Consider the following 12,071-nt stretch of genomic DNA (forward strand, 5'->3'; position numbering starts at 1 on the left):
GCGCACCAAGAAACGCGCAACTGCGGACACCGCCGCCACTGCGAAACACGCACGACCTAGGGAATGCGCACATCACCCCTGGAAGGAAATGGAGAAAACGGTCACTAAGCTACAAAAGCTGGTCTTCGAGCAGAGGAGACCCACTCGGGGGTCCTCCAACTGTGGAGGACTGCCATTTGAAAGCAGACTCAACTGGCGACACCTCTCCTGAACCGGATATACGGGAGATGTTCAGAGACTTGAAACAGTCCCTCACAGCCATCGATAACAAAATTGACTCTCCATCAGATAGGTTGGATCGCCTAAAGGAAAAGGTGACGGAATATGTGGAGCGCCTGGAACATGTGGAACAGCGCACTTCCGTGCTAGAAGACGAAAGCGTGAACACTCGTAAAAAACTCCTCAGAATGGAGAAAGTCCTTGAGGTGATTCGAAACAAAAACAAAAACTTGGAAGCCAGGTCGAGCCAAAATAACCTTCGCATTGTAGGGGTGCCAGAGTCTACTGCCATGTCACGAGTAGAAGACTATGTCGAAGAAATGTTGCAAACCCTCTTCAGCGAGTCGCTCTCACCTGTGTGCATTGTAGTGCACGCCCATCGCTCCCTTGGCTCTCCCCCTTCCTCTGTGCACCGTCAAGGCCTATAATTGCACGCCTCCTGAACAATCGGGATAGAGACCTCCTTCTACCCGGACTTCACCTTGGCAGTACAAGCAACCAGAAGAGACTTTCTATCTATCAAATGCTCCCTGCAACAGTTAGAAGTCAAATATTCCATACCCGGCAAAACTTTGAGTATTTCACGCTAGCAGGACCACCTACTTCATGGACCCGAAGATTGCAGCGCACTTCGTTAAGGACCTGCGTCTTAACAAGAAGACTGACTGGCCCAGGAAAGATACAGAAGATGACAATCGCACCAGCAATAATGATTACACATACACAGTATGGCTGAACTAGTAGCGATTATAACTATTTTCTGCCTGCACACTGTTAACGGATGCCTTATTTGCCTGAGGGATTCCTGTGACACCGGGACTGCTGCCTACGACGCTGCTCCACTGCTGCCTGTCATCCCCCCGCCGCAGCCTCACTCCAACAGCGCTGCCGCAGTGTGGGGGAGACACAGAGAAAAACCACAACTCCCAGCGGCCTCCGCGACCGGAAGTCGCGTTGAGGCGGAGAGCGCCAGGAGGCGCTATAAAACGGCACTCACCTGCTGAGGAGCGGGTGCTTGTATAACTATTTTCTGCCTGCACACTGTTAATGGCTGCCTTATTTGCCTGAGGGATTCCTGTGACACCGGCACTGCTGCCTACGACGCTGCTCCACTGCTGCCTGTCATCCCCCCGCCGCAGCCTCACTCCAACAGCGCTGCCGCAGTGTGGGGGAGACACAGAAAAAAACCACAACTCCCAGCGGCCTCCGCGACCGGAAGTCGCGTTGAGGCGGAGAGCGCCAGGAGGCGCTATAAAACGGCACTCACCTGCTGAGGAGCGGGTGCTTGAATAACTATTTTCTGCCTGCACACTGTTAACGGATGCCTTATTTGCCTGAGGGATTCCTGTGACACCGGGACTGCTGCCTACGACGCTGCTCCACTGCTGCCTGTCATCCCCCCGCCGCAGCCTCACTCCAACAGTGCTGCCGCAGTGTGGGGGAGACACAGAGAAAAACCACAAATCCCAGCGGCCTCCGCGACCGGAAGTAGCGTTGAGGCGGAGCGCGCCAGGAGGCGCTATAAAACGGCACTCACCTCCCGCGTCGCGGGAGCGCGCGGGGCTGCGCTGGGCTAAGCCTGGGCAAAGGGCGGGCCCTCTGTGGCCCTCAGGGGACCAAGGAGGACGGGACGGGCCACCCCCTTGATACTTTGTGCCGTGTAAACCAACTAAGGTGATCTTTTGTACTTTTACCAACCTAGTATTTACTCAAGGGGTGTTGGACTTGGCCCTTCTGGCAGGTTCACCCCTGAACTTTTTGCCTAGTGATTTCTGGTCTTTGCGCACTTTGACACTGTGGCGCAGTGTAAAGTGCGTGCTCTCCCTGAGTGCGTGTGTGAGATTGGCCTGCTCTCCCATAGGAATGCATGGGGAATGTCTGTGTCCCTGGTAGTTCCTGATGCGTGAGGTGTGCATGGTCAAGCTTGGTATGTGCGAACTCGTGAGAGTGAATGCTGCGCAATGGTATGTGCAGCGTGTATGTGTCTTGTACGGAAGCGCCACTTCTAGACATGGCTGTGTATGTGCTGTGAAGGTGCTGGCGTGTGATTGGCTGGAGCTGGCTGGGATGCCAGGCTCCAGGAAGTCTGTGTGGGTCTGCCCCAGTGGTGAATGGAGAGATTAGCATGCTGATGTGAGGGAGGGGCTGCGCCTGTGTCCTGAATGGGGCTGGGTTTTCCCCACACAATGCTGGCTCGGCTCCCTGTGGTGCGACTGATGACCCTAGCCTACCTGATGAATGAAAGGGGTGGTTGAGCCATCAAGGGTACTCCAAAACCAGCTGCGACTGGTTCTCCCCCCACCCTGCACCTAAAGACAAAGGGAAAAGGTGTATAAAAGAGGGGCTGTGACCCCATGAAGATGTTCTTGTTTTTGACTTGGATCTACCAGGGGCGTGCTGCTGCTTGGGCCCAGGGGAAGGCTTGCCTCCCCTGGGCTCTGCCCAGCCCCTGGCTTGCTGATGCCCTGGAGGACTTTTCTCTGCTGTGCTTGTCTCTGGACTCGGGGGGCCTCTTTGCCCTGCCCCGCTCCTGGATGCCAGAGGGACTGTTGCCTAGCGCAAGGAGCGCTTTATTTGCTTTATAGCGCATGGGAGCGCTTTTATTCTGCCCCTAGCGCTTGAAAGCGCTGTGTTGTTCCCTAGCGCTCGGAGCGCTTTATTTTTACTTTTGCCCGTTATTTACTTAAAGCGAGCGAGTGCCCACCTCGCTGTTTATTTTTAATCTCGAGGGTGCCACCCCTCTGAAATGCCCCCGAGATTCACCGCCGCGGCCCGAGCGCCGCAAAACAGGAAGTCAGGCACTACAGTGCCTGATGCGGGGCGGGACTTCCGGGTTGCCGGAGGAAGTCCCGCCCGCCGCCGCGCTGGGATTGGCCAGCGCCGCCAGGGAGACTGAGCCTGGGGCTGAGTCCCGGTCCCGAGATGGGGGACCGGGTGAAGACCCCTGTGTCAAGAAAGCGGGGCTCTCATGAGGTGAGAGAGCCCCGCCCGCTGCCCTGCTGACACCCGCCGAGGCCCCCGTGAGCGAGGGAGGGCCCCGGCAGACTGCTGCAAGAAGATGGTGTCCCCCGCCGCCTCCGGAGAGCAGCCGGTGAGTAGAGCTGCCCGGGGGGGGGCGGGACGTGGTGAAAGTGCGCGAGGGATCCCCTCGCAACGCTGAGCGGCCCCGCTTGACAGAGGGCTCGGTGGGGGCATAGCGTTTTCTTCTGTCCGTGCGCTCCGCCTTTAGGTGCCTTCAGGGCGGCCCCGGATGGTAGAGGGCCGCCCCAACGTTTCCCCAGGGCACAGTATCGAGTGAAAGGGCCCGAGGAGCCCGTGCTGAGCCCCGTGGCTCCAATGTGTTGGGGCATTGTATTTACTGCAGAGCCTGAGGGCTCCCACGCTGGGCAGTAGTGTTTCTTGAGCCTAGATGGCTCCAACCCGGGACATATTTGTTTTCAGAGCCAGAGGGCTCCAACCTATTGCGCAGTTTTGCTTCCTGAGGGGCTAGTGAGAGCCCCTGTCGCAGATTTGTTTTCCAGCTGCCCAGCAAGTAGTGGGCAGCTGCACCGTTTAGGTTTTCCTTCCTAGGGACATGTGTTCTATGGACTTTAGGAGTGAGGCGCACTCCTTCATCCCTGGCCTTTCCCCAGCTGCGCAGCACTTAGTGCCAGCTGCAGCGTTTAGGCCCCCTGTTCTGTCCCTCAGCTGCCCAGCACTTTGTGGGCAGCTGCTACGTTTAGGTTCTGGCGCAAGTGGCGCAACCTGGACTTTGTGAGTTCTGCGCTAAAGGTGATTTATGCGCTAACTGAGGTTTAGATGCTGTTATGATCTATGTCCTATTGCTTTTGGGTGCTAGGAAATGTACAATGTGTAGTATGTTTTGCGCACCCTGTGTTCTGCACCTCTGAATGTGTTGTTGATGCATCATGTGCCTTGTTCCTTACACCGCTGAACGTATGTTGATGCGTCATGTGTTCCTTACACCGCTGAATGTGTTGTTGATACATCATGTGTTTTGTCCCCAGGTCTATACCCCTAAATGTATGTTGATATTTAGTTGGTTGTTCTTGCTAGTGCAGGTGGTGCTAGTGAGGTCCTGGTTCCCTACGTGACCTGTTCCTAGGGTGGTTAGGATTGCGTAGGGAGTACTTACCTGATTAAGTTCTAGGCCTACAAGTATTGTATTCTATGTTCTAAAAGTGCTGATTCCTGACAGTGGTCCAGGTGGCCCTGTCTTGTAAATATCCCTTGTAAATTCTGCCCGTGCCTCTGGCACAATGTAAAGTGTGTGTTTTATCTAATGTATGTTTATTGGAATACAAAGGCTATTTTTATATATAACCTTGTGTGGAGTTTCCTTTGTGGTGGGCCTTGGGTGTTGTTGCTGGGGTGCGTGCGCAAATACTTAACTCATATCGCCTCCAAGTTTAGCCTTGCTGCTCGCGCCACGTTACCTAGAGGGCGAGTAGGGGTTATCTTGGCGTGTAACTCCCTTGCTCTGACCTTAGGAATGGTGATCCCTGACTGACCTCGACGCGAGTCTTGGCCAGCCAGGATCCCGTTTCTAACATTGGACGCAGCGGTGAGGATAAGGATTTGTGTTTGCGATGTACCACAGTGGCAACAGGCCACACTACAAAACTCTGCATTTTAGATAATCACATTTTGGGGATTATTGTATGGAGTTTGCTAAAAATGTCATTTCTGTGGAAATGTGTTTCTTGTGCACTTTGAGTTAGGTGTCCCTAGCTCGGGAGGGTAGATCATCCCCCTAAGTGCAGTGTGTTTCTGGATTCACCATGAGGGTGGGATCCAGTGGTGGCAGCATAAATGTGTTCAGTGCATGTGTCCCCCGTCCCTGTCCTGGAGTAATGGTACCTGTGTCACGTGTGGTCAGGTTGAGAAATCAGGGGTGGTAGAAACTGCCTTACCAATCTGGGGAGGGGTGTGTGTGGATGAATGGTGTGTTGCACTGGGCAAGTGTGTGAGTTCTCTGGATGGGGAGCTTGCTGAATGCTTGTGTACTCTTGTTTTGCTCAGATACTTAAAGTTCCGTGTGTTAAACTTTTCCCAAGAACGTCTGCAGACAGTGGAGCCTGCTTTTGATTTCTGTGGTCTATTTAGAGACAGATGTTTGGAGTTGGTAATGTTCTGGGAGGAGAGAGGCATAGGGGATGGAGTGATTCCAAAAGGAGTGGCTGAGGTGTCTTCCAGCCCAGTGTGGTGGAAGAGGTTAAGTGTAGCCCAGCTAGGTCTCGGTGTAGGGGCTCACGTCCTGTCTCAGAGGAGAAGGAGTGGGTGGGACTGCATGTCTCCAGGTGCCCGAAACCCAGTGTCAGGGCCTAGAATGTTTCTGAAGGGAACATCAGGTCGGGGGCCTAGGCTGTACCAATAGGTCATTTGAGGAAGATCTCCCACAGTATTTGAAGAACGTAGAACATCAGTGAACAGGATTTCATGGGTGGGCCTGAAGCTCATGGGAGTTTCCCCTGCCCCTGTGCTATTGTGTTAATTGTTGGGGAGTGACCCTAAGGAAAGGTTCTGGTCTTCCAGCCCAGTGTGGTGGAAGTGGCTCGGAGGAGCACAAGCCTGGTCTTCGTAGTCTGGGTGTTTTTTTTCTTAGGAACACCAGGTGAGGGAGCCTAGCATGTCCGTATGGAGCGTCCTTGTAGGGAGATCTCCCAGCGTGGAGAGAACGTGGAGCGCCTGTAAGCAGGGCTCTAGTAGTTCTGTTATCTGGCAGTACCGCTCCAGTTGGGAGGGTGCAGAAGTCCAGATGGAGGGGTGCGAGGGGGATAGATTCCCCAGTGGAGTAACCAGTGGGTCAGGGGCCAACCAGAAGGGTTGTGTCGCCAGGGAGTGACCAGGGTGATGCCACTTCTGTCCTGAGTGTCAGGAAGACTTGTACACGACACATTAGTTATGTGTCAGCCTCAAGGAAGTCCTGGTGCGCCAGGCATCTGACCAAAGGGGTACGTCCCTCGGTTGGGGAGCCAGTAGCCGGTGTTTCCGGATCTGGACGTAAGGGCAACTGTATGTAGTGTCCTGAAGGAACTCCTGCCTGAAGAGAAGGAACCGGGTAAGCTGCATGGGGGATTGACCTGCAGTGGTTGCCTTGCTGCTGAAGGAGGAGTGAATTCGAATCCCAGGTGGTAGACCAGTTAGGGGAGCTGTGACTCTGTCATGACCAGCCTGGTGTCCTGTAGGCACCGCACTGAGCCGCGTCTGCCTTCGGCCGCGCAGCCTATGCCGCTTGCCGTCCCCGTCTCGACGCGGTCCGCGAGCCGCTGCCTGCGCCGCATCTGGCAACCCGCAAAGTGCAACGCCTCACTACACCGATCTTGTGCTGGTCTGACCGTGGTCACTGCTGCTGAGGGAGTAAAGGTCCCGAACTGGTGGGAGAGTTGTGTTCTGGAGGGTGCTTCAGAAGTAGAGGTAGGGTGGGGCATTCTTGCCCGTGACCTCTGGTCAGCCTGAGGGTGCGGACCCTAGGTTGAAGAATCAGTGGTAGTTTGGAACTACACTGAGAAAGGGAGTGGAGAATGGCTATGTAGGCCAGGGGTTACCACCCCCCACTCTGTGGATTGGTAGGGACCAGTGGTATCTGGGTGGCCTAGGGCCTGGTCCTAGCCGTGGACAACTAAGGAGTACCAGTGGGGTAGCCTAGTTGGGCCTGTTTTTTTTTTAAGAAGGTGCTTGTCTTATGGATGGACATGGCGTAGAACCGGAGGGTGTCCCTGCAGTGCGGGCCCGCGTCCGTGTTCTATCGCCCCAAGCAGGGAAGTCCATCACGGTGGTGATTGTTCTCCCCTGCGTTTTGGCTGGAAGGGGGTTGTGTTGGACTTGGCCCTTCTGGCAGGTTCACCCCTGAACTTTTTGCCTAGTGATTTCTGGTCTTTGCGCACTTTGACACTGTGGCGCAGTGTAAAGTGCGTGCTCTCCCTGAGTGCGTGTGTGAGATTGGCCTGCTCTCCCATAGGAATGCATGGGGAATGTCTGTGTCCCTGGTAGTTCCTGATGCGTGAGGTGTGCATGGTCAAGCTTGGTATGTGCGAACTCGTGAGAGTGAATGCTGCGCAATGGTATGTGCAGCGTGTATGTGTCTTGTACGGAAGCGCCACTTCTAGACATGGCTGTGTATGTGCTGTGAAGGTGCTGGCGTGTGATTGGCTGGAGCTGGCTGGGATGCCAGGCTCCAGGAAGTCTGTGTGGGTCTGCCCCAGTGGTGAATGGAGAGATTAGCATGCTGATGTGAGGGAGGGGCTGCGCCTGTGTCCTGAATGGGGCTGGGTTTTCCCCACACAATGCTGGCTCCGCTCCCTGTGGTGCGACTGATGACCCTAGCCTACCTGATGAATGAAAGGGGTGGTTGAGCCATCAAGGGTACTCCAAAACCAGCTGCGACTGGTTCTCCCCCCACCCTGCACCTAAAGACAAAGGGAAAAGGTGTATAAAAGAGGGGCTGTGACCCCATGAAGATGTTCTTGTTTTTGACTTGGATCTACCAGGGGCGTGCTGCTGCTTGGGCCCAGGGGAAGGCTTGCCTCCCCTGGGCTCTGCCCAGCCCCTGGCTTGCTGATGCCCTGGAGGACTTTTCTCTGCTGTGCTTGTCTCTGGACTCGGGGGGCCTCTTTGCCCTGCCCCGCTCCTGGATGCCAGAGGGACTGTTGCCTAGCGCAAGGAGCGCTTTATTTGCTTTATAGCGCATGGGAGCGCTTTTATTCTGCCCCTAGCGCTTGAAAGCGCTGTGTTGTTCCCTAGCGCTCGGAGCGCTTTATTTTTACTTTTGCCCGTTATTTACTTAAAGCGAGCGAGTGCCCACCTCGCTGTTTATTTTTAATCTCGAGGGTGCCACCCCTCTGAAATGCCCCCGAGATTCACCGCCGCGGCCCGAGCGCCGCAAAACAGGAAGTCAGGCACTACAGTGCCTGATGCGGGGCGGGACTTCCGGGTTGCCGGAGGAAGTCCCGCCCGCCGCCGCGCTGGGATTGGCCAGCGCCGCCAGGGAGACTGAGCCTGGGGCTGAGTCCCGGTCCCGAGATGGGGGACCGGGTGAAGACCCCTGTGTCAAGAAAGCGGGGCTCTCATGAGGTGAGAGAGCCCCGCCCGCTGCCCTGCTGACACCCGCCGAGGCCCCCGTGAGCGAGGGAGGGCCCCGGCAGACTGCTGCAAGAAGATGGTGTCCCCCGCCGCCTCCGGAGAGCAGCCGGTGAGTAGAGCTGCCCGGGGGGGGGCGGGACGTGGTGAAAGTGCGCGAGGGATCCCCTCGCAACGCTGAGCGGCCCCGCTTGACAGAGGGCTCGGTGGGGGCATAGCGTTTTCTTCTGTCCGTGCGCTCCGCCTTTAGGTGCCTTCAGGGCGGCCCCGGATGGTAGAGGGCCGCCCCAACGTTTCCCCAGGGCACAGTATCGAGTGAAAGGGCCCGAGGAGCCCGTGCTGAGCCCCGTGGCTCCAACGTGTTGGGGCATTGTATTTACTGCAGAGCCTGAGGGCTCCCACGCTGGGCAGTAGTGTTTCTTGAGCCTAGATGGCTCCAACCCGGGACATATTTGTTTTCAGAGCCAGAGGGCTCCAACCTATTGCGCAGTTTTGCTTCCTGAGGGGCTAGTGAGAGCCCCTGTCGCAGATTTGTTTTCCAGCTGCCCAGCAAGTAGTGGGCAGCTGCACCGTTTAGGTTTTCCTTCCTAGGGACATGTGTTCTATGGACTTTAGGAGTGAGGCGCACTCCTTCATCCCTGGCCTTTCCCCAGCTGCGCAGCACTTAGTGCCAGCTGCAGCGTTTAGGCCCCCTGTTCTGTCCCTCAGCTGCCCAGCACTTTGTGGGCAGCTGCTACGTTTAGGTTCTGGCGCAAGTGGCGCAACCTGGACTTTGTGAGTTCTGCGCTAAAGGTGATTTATGCGCTAACTGAGGTTTAGATGCTGTTATGATCTATGTCCTATTGCTTTTGGGTGCTAGGAAATGTACAATGTGTAGTATGTTTTGCGCACCCTGTGTTCTGCACCTCTGAATGTGTTGTTGATGCATCATGTGCCTTGTTCCTTACACCGCTGAACGTATGTTGATGCGTCATGTGTTCCTTACACCGCTGAATGTGTTGTTGATACATCATGTGTTTTGTCCCCAGGTCTATACCCCTAAATGTATGTTGATATTTAGTTGGTTGTTCTTGCTAGTGCAGGTGGTGCTAGTGAGGTCCTGGTTCCCTACGTGACCTGTTCCTAGGGTGGTTAGGATTGCGTAGGGAGTACTTACCTGATTAAGTTCTAGGCCTACAAGTATTGTATTCTATGTTCTAAAAGTGCTGATTCCTGACAGTGGTCCAGGTGGCCCTGTCTTGTAAATATCCCTTGTAAATTCTGCCCGTGCCTCTGGCACAATGTAAAGTGTGTGTTTTATCTAATGTATGTTTATTGGAATACAAAGGCTATTTTTATATATAACCTTGTGTGGAGTTTCCTTTGTGGTGGGCCTTGGGTGTTGTTGCTGGGGTGCGTGCGCAAATACTTAACTCATATCGCCTCCAAGTTTAGCCTTGCTGCTCGCGCCACGTTACCTAGAGGGCGAGTAGGGGTTATCTTGGCGTGTAACTCCCTTGCTCTGACCTTAGGAATGGTGATCCCTGACTGACCTCGACGCGAGTCTTGGCCAGCCAGGATCCCGTTTCTAACAAGGGGTAACTTATTATTGTCAGACTTAAGAAAATCAAGTTAAGATGTCTAAAACTAGAAAGACCCCTGTGGCCACGAGATCTGAAACAAGAATAAAAAGTGTCTCCAATACCCCTCTTCCCACAATAACTGCTATCGATCTAATGCTACAGAAAACGATCAGTGTAGTGGCAGATGCCATCCAGGACACAGAAAGACGCCTTTCATTAACTCCAGACCTGTGTTTCCCGGACCTCTCTTTACATACTACTGAAAACGTCAACACTAAGGACAATACAATGAATTCTCAAGAGTCCATTTTAATGTTGTCGTTTACGGGGCTTCCTAGTCCCCAAACCAGAGATAACACACCAATAGCCCTGTCTATACCCTCCATAGGCAACAGCAGGGACAACAGTCTTATGCTGCTTAGTGAAAACGGTACCAACACATGTCTGTCGCCCATAGCCCATCTAGAACCAGGGGCCTCACCTGCGGGAGGTTTAACATCTATAACAACAAAATCTGCCCCTGGAATAAGTTAAGTGATAAAAAATACAACTAGGTGTCGTGGAACACGAAGTAAAAAAACATCTTTAGTCAAAAAAATGTCTCGCCTTAAGGCCAAACAACATTACTCAGCTAAGGACATTTGGTCTACTTTTAGACTGGCTAATCCTGCCCCCAAAATAGTAAACTCATGTCCATCTACAACCAGTCAAGATCCAGGTCCGCTTTTGAGTAAAAAGCAGACAGCCCTTACAAACACGTCTATACACCACACAGATCAGACAGATCACACATTGATAAATAATAAATTACTTCTGGGTGAACTAGAAACCCTAGTCAAGTCTCTCTTGTTGCCTATTAGTGAGAGAGTTATTAACATCGAGAAGGCATTAGGGAAATTTGAAAGGGCCCAAAATGATGCATCTTCCACCTTGCTCAAAATATTGAACGCACCTAAATCAACTTCCACTTTTGTATCAGCTAGTAGTTCCCTTGTTTCAACTAGCAACAAAAATGCATGGGCAAAGAAAGCCACACATAATACTGCCAACAAACAAAATTTGCCAACTCGCCAGGAAAAAAACTCTCCCACCAAACCTGTAATAAACTTAGACGTAAAAGTCAATCCACCTCACATAGCGGCTGCAACCTTTAGTAATGCCCAAATTTTACCCGACATTGAAATTGAGGAATGTGAATGGGCCGCCGAGAGCTCCCCGGTCAAACTAGCACCAACCCACATAGAACCATCGAGTCAAATTAAAACATCAAACCTGAGTATACCTACAAACCAAACAGGAGATAAAATGTTAAAACCGATGGTAGCTAAAAGACCACTTCACATAAATCTTCCACCTGAATCCAGTCTATATACCATCGTTATGATTGGTGTACCCAAATTAGCGGGTGAGAGGACAGAATCTCAAGTGGAATTAAAAAATAAGATGAGCCATTGGCTGAGAACCCATAGACCGATTCCCCAACATATAAATGGTCACATCTCCCATGTGAGAAGGGTAGACTGGGTGGGAACCAGATTTTAATCGACTGAGGGTGATTGTATCGTGGTAACCTTTGGTGACAGTCGTGCAGCTAGTTTTATTAGCAGTTGGAAAAGCGGTGTGACAAATAGCCTGATTCGCACTATGGACGTGAGTTATTTTTACCCTTCTAATAACCCTAGCCAAAATATAACACAATTACAGTCAACCTATGGTCAGGGGGGGTTGCTTGAGCCAACGGCTCATTACCAACCCAGGGAAACCTCATGGCCTTATGGCCCGTCCACCTTAATGGACTTCACAAACTATAGGCAGGAACCCCTACGGCCGAGCAGGCTAAATAACTATCCCATAAGACAACAAGAGAGAAGGGAGTTCTTATCTCGCCCACAACAGCAGTACTACTCATACCCACATCATCTAAATATGCAATACGGGGTTCCTATTTCAAACAGATTTGACGCTCTCTATGCTCCAGACTATCTGGATGAGATTGATTGACAAATCGTACTCCTGTCCCCCCCTTCTACCCCTCCTGAGTCCCCAAATAGGGAAGTATTTTCCCATAAAATAGTGAGCACCACATTAGAGTGTACACACATCTCTATCCAAGAGTCAGGTGAAACATCTAAGGTAGTTCCACCAGTAAACCAATTAGAGAGCATGCTGACTCTAAATGGGCTCAGTCCCTCACATTCTTCCATTCAAGTC

Source organism: Lissotriton vulgaris, chromosome 8, assembly GCF_964263255.1.
Source record: "Lissotriton vulgaris chromosome 8, aLisVul1.2, whole genome shotgun sequence".
Classification (NCBI taxonomy): Eukaryota; Metazoa; Chordata; class Amphibia; order Caudata; family Salamandridae; genus Lissotriton; species Lissotriton vulgaris.